Consider the following 8,154-nt stretch of genomic DNA (forward strand, 5'->3'; position numbering starts at 1 on the left):
GTTTTCACTATCAAGTCTCTCTCATTTATTCTTCTCTGCTTACTGACGCCTTACAGTGCCCGTGAGGGTTTTCACTAGTAAGACTCTCTCATTTTTTTTCTATTTCTTTTGTTTTCTTGTGTGAACAACTAGACAGTGTTCTATGTCGCGTGACAACCGTTGATCATTGCATACTTCTCTTGGAATTCATGAAGGCATATTGGGAGGTCTTTATTTGGAAGGTTTTTGGATAGTGTTGGAAAGAAAGGTCGGCATGAAGGCTCAAAGTAAACTCAAAATGAGGGGTTATGGACTTACAACTCTTGGAACCGACTCTTTTACAAGTGAAATAAAAATCTCTGCCCCAATTTCAAATATCGGGGATTTTTTGGATTTTTTTTTCTGAATTCTTATTCGGTTGGACCGAACCGTGAGGCTGCCTAGGTATCCTTTTTTTTAAAGGAATCAAGTCGAACGTAGTTCAAACATCTGACCTAAACTATTTTTCATCTTTCTTTCTGTTTCTCTTTTTTCTTTTTTCTTTTTTCTTTTTTTTCTTTTTTCTTTTTTCTTTTTTCTTTTTTTTTATTTTCCCCAGCTTCTATTTTTAAGGGCATGGACCTTCGACAGTTCTTTTCTTCTTTTTTTTCACTTGAACTTTCAAAGAGATACCCCAGTTTGTACTCTTGGGGCATGAACTTATCTTTTCTTTTTTCATTTCATTTTTTTTGACTCTTGACTCTAAACTTGATTCCAAAAGGGGGTGGTCAAAGAAAATAACACAGGCTCAAAAGGGGTAATAAAGGGTATAAAGTATTTGGGTAGCAGAAAAAGGGCCTCCCAGCCTCGAGAATGCCAAACATATTAGCCTTTCACAATCACGACATTGATGGACATGTTGCTTTCTGGGTCTTTTTCAGTGTAAAGATGTATGAGCAATACTTTCCTTGCGGTGAATGCCCCTTGTAAATTCTGGTGACTTTTCTTGGATTTTGTCTTGATGAAGAAGATGCATTTTGCCACTAACTAATCCATTTTAAGTTGTCTGGAATAGACCTTCTTTTGAAAAACACTTTCTATATCTTAGTGCTAAACAAATTTCAACCCGTCTGATCATCCTTAAGCCCGATCTTCTCAAATGATTCAAAAGGTAGAGATCCTTAACTTCTATGAGTATGACTGCTTTGGTTCCATGTAAACCGGGCTCATGCTTTTTCCCAACTGTTTCATGTCTCTATTCATCTTCAAAAGTGTCTCTTTAATTTCTCACTTATCCAATTCAAGACTAAATAAGTTTTCTAAGATCTGGCCAAAAATTCCTCATACATGTCATGTCACCAAAAACTAGCATGAACAGAACTATGCACAAAATGGATACAAAATAACTTACTTATTAAATAAAGGATAGTAGGGTCCGATAACACAAAAGAAGAAGAAAAAATGACAAAATAAGCTACCATGACTAAACGAGGAGTGACTTTCCAGTTACTAAGCAACATCTTAGCCACACATTCGCACATCAACATTACTACGGCATTTAACCATTTTGATTGCTTTGGATTCAACACTCAAATTTTGACGATCATCCCGAGCAGCCCATGTCCTATTGCTCAAATCTGGTAGAGTCAACCCCACATTTGCCTCCATTTTTTATTCTTCACCGCCAACTTGCCTACTTGCCTTTTTGTGACCTTGGATCAACAACAATGGTACTTGTTCCATTGGTTGAGAAGATGCTTTTATTTTCGAGAGTTCTTGGATGGTTTTTGTGACTCGCCATTGCAAACCAACAAACCGACCACCTTTGACTAGCTTTTATTTCAAAACAACAAGCATGTTAGAGTAAACACTCTCTTTCTTTTTCCTTTTTTTCTTTTTTTTTCTTTCTTTTCTCTTTTTTTTTTTTGGTTTTTCTCTTCTTCTTTTTTTCTCTCTTTTTCTTTTTCCCTTTTTTTAAAACCATTCGATCGAACCTGATGTGGGTTGCCTACGTATCATGCGGGAACATGAATCAGATCTTGCGTAGTTCAGGAAGATCAGGAATAAAGTAAATAAACTAACTTTTATTTTGGATTTTAATTTTTCTTCATCATTTTTGCAAAGAAAGACTTCTAAAGAAGAAAGATTTTTTTTTTTAATTTCGACTCTTTTTTTTTCTTTTTTTCTGAAATTTCGAAAGAAAAACTTCTAAAGAAGAAAGAAAATATTTTTGGAATTTTATTTTGAGTTTATGAAAGAAATGATTCTAAAAAATAAAATATTTTTGAATTTTGAATTTTCTTTTCAATTTTGAGAGAAGAATGAAAATATTTTTAGAGTTTTGGAAGAAATTAAAAGAAAATATTTTTGTATATATATTTTTCTTTAAAATAATTAGGGTCTAAAAGAAAGGCTTTCTACAGAAGCAAGTAATGGAAAATATTTTTGAATTTTTTGAAAATTGGGGTATAAAAAAAAGACTTTTCTCGGACAAGTTACAAAGACTTTTCTTATTTCAAGGTATGACACTAACAGAAGGAGGAGTCACGCCAGCGTGCACATCCCTGAAGATGAGAAGAGAAGGGTTTCGTAACAGTTTATATACAGTTCAACTAATATCAAAGCGGTAAAAAGCAGCATTTAGCACATTAGGCTCAAACATGCAATAAAATCAGATAATTAATAAAGCCAATTATAACAATTATTCTAAGCTCGAATTCTTGAACCCTGAACCAGAAGTTCTGGGTTCTATTCCCTAGCAGAGTCGCCAGAGCTGTCACACCTCCTTCTTACACACCCCCGGAAGGGTATAAAGGAGTTTTTTCCAACTTAAAGTGACAATCGAAACGGGATCATTTTATTAAAAATTTAGAGTCGCCACTTGGGATAATTTTATGGTGTCCCAAGTCACCGGTTCAAATCCCAAATCGAGGAAAAGATTGACTCTGTATTACAGTCCGCGAATACAGAAATCCAGGTAAGGAATTCTGTTAACCCAGGAGAATATGTTAGGTATTCCCGGATTCCGTGGTTCTAGCACAGTCGCTCAACTATTATAATTGGCCTATTATCTGATTTATCACATGTTTTAGCCTGTGGTGCATTTTAACTTTAAACCCGCTTTTATTTATTTTAAAGAAGATTTAAGGTCGTCTAAAACATGTCTTTGGACCGCGCCACATGAAATGCACCCGCAATCCGAAACACATTTTATTCAACGTTATTAAGATTTGGATTTGGGTCACATGAAATGCACACCCGAGTTTAGGAAGGTAATATTATTAAAATAATGCGCCTAAAGCAACTATGTGTTTGCAACTTTGCGAGGGCCATGGAAACTCAACTAAATGGCGCGCCTCGATTCCAATTTCAAAGGATTGTACTCTACTAAAGCAAACTACGAAAATTCAAGGCATTTTTCTACATTAGCTATTCATGTTCACGAGTTACTAATTCTTAAAATAATTAGGATAAGAAACATGTATTAACCCAAACATTCAACTCAAAAAGCATCGAACTCGAAGCCATCGGGTAAACCATACTTACTAACAAACCAGAGATCATAAAATTTCTATTTACCCACTATGCGTACATGGAATTAAAACTATATATATAAACTAGCAATCAATAACAGTAAGAAAAATCCGCACTCAAAGAACAAAGTCCCAAAAAATGCACATCATCACAAACAAATTGCTTGTGGCCAATAATAACCGGACAATGATACACCTATGAACCATCCCAAACTTCTAAAGAATTGATTTGTATCCATAACTCAAAACAACCAAACATCAGTCAAAATAACGTTAAGTTAAAATTAACTTTAGAAGTTAATCCTCCGAACAACCCACATTCATTTAATAGAGAATAATCACTATTAAACCAAATTATCTACTCAAATCAGTCTCGTAAATCCGTTAAGATACCAAATAAAGAACACTCAAAATAACAATCGTTCAAGCTCAAAGTTATTCCTCCAAAAATAAGTCTTAAGATTCATGAATTAAATAAAAACCCAATAAAACAAGGAAACTGACCTCAATGATTTTACTAAACAGAGATTCGGATCTGATTTTTTCAATCAACAGAAAGTTGACAACCGGAACTGCACCCGGACTTCGGAGATCGCCAGAACTGCGACAAACTTCCACGAGGGGCCTCATCGGCACCTCGGATTTGCTCGGTTTCCTTTGGAGATGAGACTGTGTGTGTGTAGTGTGGTGAGTGTGAGGCTGCTGGGAGATGGGATGGGGTGGGTTCGAAGAAGACAATCTGACGGGGGGGGGGTGTGCTGTCTCTGCAACGCAATAGCTTTTTCGGTCCTTCTTTTCTTTATTTTTTTTTTGTTCCCCCTTTTTCTTATTTTGGTTTAGTCCTTTTTCAAGAAGCTGAAAAAGGAATTCAAGGTTTTTTGGGTGCAAGATTTAGAATAATGGTTGAAAGGTCTGTCCAAGAAGATGAGCTGAAGCTCTTGTCTATTATCTCCAGCGTCTGATGTTTTTTTTTTCCTTTTAGGCATTCCTCCTATCTCCCTTCAACTCATTAGGAGTTAGCCTATATATCTAGGTCCTAGAGTCTAGGTTTATATTTTGTGTATTTGCTCTTAGGTCTTTAGGGTCTTTTTATTTATTTTTTGTTCCAAAGAATAATTTAGAAGGGTCCCTATGATTAGCTTAATGGGTATTGGGTATTGGGCTTAAGGAATGGACTAGAAACTTGGGCCTTTATGACTAGATATGCTTAAAATTAGCTTAATTAACTAAAAATCTATCCATATTGAAATATTATCAAAAATATTAATTATCCCTACTTAAGTAATAATAATTACTAAAATAAGACTGGCTGTTAAAACAAAACTATTTTTTGGTAGTTTTCAAGATTAAGAATGACTACAAAATATTAATGAACCTATTTTTTGTAATTTTTGTTTTCTTATAATAAAATAAAGTAAAAGAGTCAAAATTAGTTGAAATAGCTATATTAGGCCTAAATTAAATATTTACGTGCTAAAATATGAAAAATCTTGGGGAGGGTAAAAAATCACATGTCTACAACTGTCTTAAATCACCGAGTTCCTTCCGAATTGCCTCCAAATTGATACTTCTCCTCGCCATAATACCACCATCCTCAAACAAGACTCACCACACGAGACCCTAGTATAAAACCACACCACCTTAAGGCTCATAAGCCATTGAATGCCCTCTTAAGCACCCCAACACCCTAAGAAGTAATTCACACCTCTAAGCAATTGAGTGAATCCCTACTCCATGCACGTTGCATCCTTTACGAATAACAACTCAATCATCCAATATTTCTCATATACCCATAAAGCATAATACAACCCTTATCCAAAATATCTTTTACTCGATTCACTCCCGATCTCGACCTCTACAAGTCATAACTGATTCACAATATACCTTAAATCTAAATCAATACCACATATATCCATGCAATCAACTCGTCGATAGCAGACTCCCCCACTTGGCTTAAAGCCAAGGAGTAAAGCATCTAACAACCTACAATTTCCATACACCATTACCGCCATAATACCGTAGTGAAATTCAACCTTATCCTTGATAAGCTCATGAAACACAAACCATCTAATATCTCAAATCATTTGTAAATCTCGTATTCGCCCTTGTAACAGTCAAGCCAACTCTCATAAGCGATCCAAACCCAAATTGCAGCACATATAATTCACTGGTAAAAGAGAACTCGCTACAAAACAACATGGGGATCACAAAAACCTCAGGACACCATACAGGAGATAACCCACCTGCTTTGCCTCAAACTGACATCTCTATATTCCCTTCCACAATCATAACTATTACGCAATCACTTAGTCTTCCAGAGTCTGAAGTCATATCACGACATTGAAAACTTACTTCACTCTACAACTAAACAACATGAAAGATCCTTTAACACGTCCATAACTCGAGACTATACGTCGAATAAAAATAGAAATCAAGCACCCAATAGCCCCTTCTACACCTCAAGCAAAACCTTCTCGTCATGTTCAAACCATATGAAAACATCTCGCAGTCACATCATACTCATCACGTAGCCATCTAGACACAAATTCCACCAATAGGGACACTACCGGACATATAAATCCAAAAGCACGTGCTCACACAATTAACACCTTTGTGCTCAAGCTACAGTCAAAACTTGGCCTCAAGTCCTCCAGACTGGCCCATCATCAATACACATAAATCACATCTCGCACCTCATCCCAGTAAAATAACAAGCCGACAATGCACAGTTGATCGCTTCAAGCTGAATCGATGTCGTACGATAAAGAAAGAAAGATGAGAAGTATATCCTAAATGACATGTATCCTCTCGAATATAGGTATGGACGTCATCATACCGATCCACAAGGATCTACTAAACACTTGCTCATGACTTCTAGAACCTAAGAACCTAGAGCTCTGATACCAATCTGTCACAACCCAAAATCCACTAGTCGTGATGGCACCTAACCCAACCCGCTAGGTAAGCCAACTAAACACTATCCAATTTCAATATTTAATAAGATAATTAAACAAAGGAATTCTCTGAATCTTATACATTTTCCAAGGACTAGTAGTACAAATCATGAGTTTCTAAGAATAGACTTTACAAAACTGATATGAACTAAATTCACCTTCTATTTGAAAAGTACATAAACATAGTTTTAAAATCTAAGGCTACCATGAACAAGAAGTAGCTACAATAGGGACGCAGGTAAATATTCCAACCCAGCTCCCATCGAACACAGCAACATCGGCATCCGAAATCTGCACGCAATGTGCATGAAGTGTAGTATGAGTACAACAGACCTCATGTACTCAATAAGTAACAAACTTAACCTTAGGTTGAAAGTAGTGACGATCTGCAACATAGGTCGGGTCCAACACCAATAACCAATAGTAGATCATATAAATGTAAAGCAAGATAATAAATGGAGTAACTCAGAGATAAAATGCCCAAGTTTTTCACAGTTTCTTCGAAAGATAGCCCCATTTTTCAAGAAATATCAGTGAAAATCCAAATCCTTTACCGAAATTGTACCTCTCTGTGCCCATATATCAATGTGTGTAAAAATCATGAATGACGAGATACCATGTATCCCAGAGATGAATCATGTACTCATGCTCTCAGAGTACTCAATCTCACTATCTCACTTTTTTCACTCATCAATGCTCAACCACTCAGTACTGTATATGGACCATGTGGCCCAGGGAAATCCATCCCAGAGTATATACATCACCGATCATCGATCACTCAATACCGAAGAAAAGGGCAATCCAACCCTGTGGAGAAATCCATCTCCAAATATCAAGTACTTTAGACAAATCCATGTCTAGGGAAATTCATCCCTCAATAGTATCATTCGCGCTCACTGGGGGTGTGTTACAGACTCCATAGGAGCTCCTACAGCCCAAGCGCTATCATAATCATCAATATAACCGTTGCGGCATGTAGCTCGATCCCATAACTATCACTCATACTCAGACTCTCGGTCTCACTCAGTCATCAATCTCTCCAGTCTCGCTCACGGGATCACAATATCATAAAAACAAACCCGGAACAATGATATGATGAATCAATAAATAACTGAGACTGAGATATAATATAAAAATGCATGAACATGACTGAGTACAGAATATTAATGGAAATAGTGAGATGCCAACAAGAAACAACCACTAAGGGTCCCAACAATACCGGCATAAATCCTAAACATGATAACTAGCATGATTTACATCTCAGTTACTTTATCACATGATGAAAACATGGATATCAACAAGATAGAGTCACTAAACGGTTCCATGAAATCACCCAGGTCACAATTCACAGGGTGCACACCCTCACGCCCATCACCTAGCATGTGTGTCACCTCAATACCAATCACACAATACGTAATTTGGGGTTCCATACCCTCAGCACTAAGTTTAGAAGAGTTATTTATCTTGAACTAGCCAATTCCAACACTGAGCAAGCCAAGCGATGCTCAAAAAATGCCATCACGCGCGTAGCGACCTCCGAACGACTCAAAACTATCCAAAAGCAACTCAAATACATCAGATAAAGCCTAAGGAATCAATTCCAAATGATAAAGATCGAATCTTATATCAAATCCCAAATCCGGCAAAAAATTACACTCTGGGCCCATGCCTCGAAACTCGACAAAACTCACAAAATTTGACAACCCATT

This window comes from Nicotiana sylvestris, chromosome 5, assembly GCF_000393655.2.
Source record: "Nicotiana sylvestris chromosome 5, ASM39365v2, whole genome shotgun sequence".
In the NCBI taxonomy this organism is placed as follows: domain Eukaryota; kingdom Viridiplantae; phylum Streptophyta; class Magnoliopsida; order Solanales; family Solanaceae; genus Nicotiana; species Nicotiana sylvestris.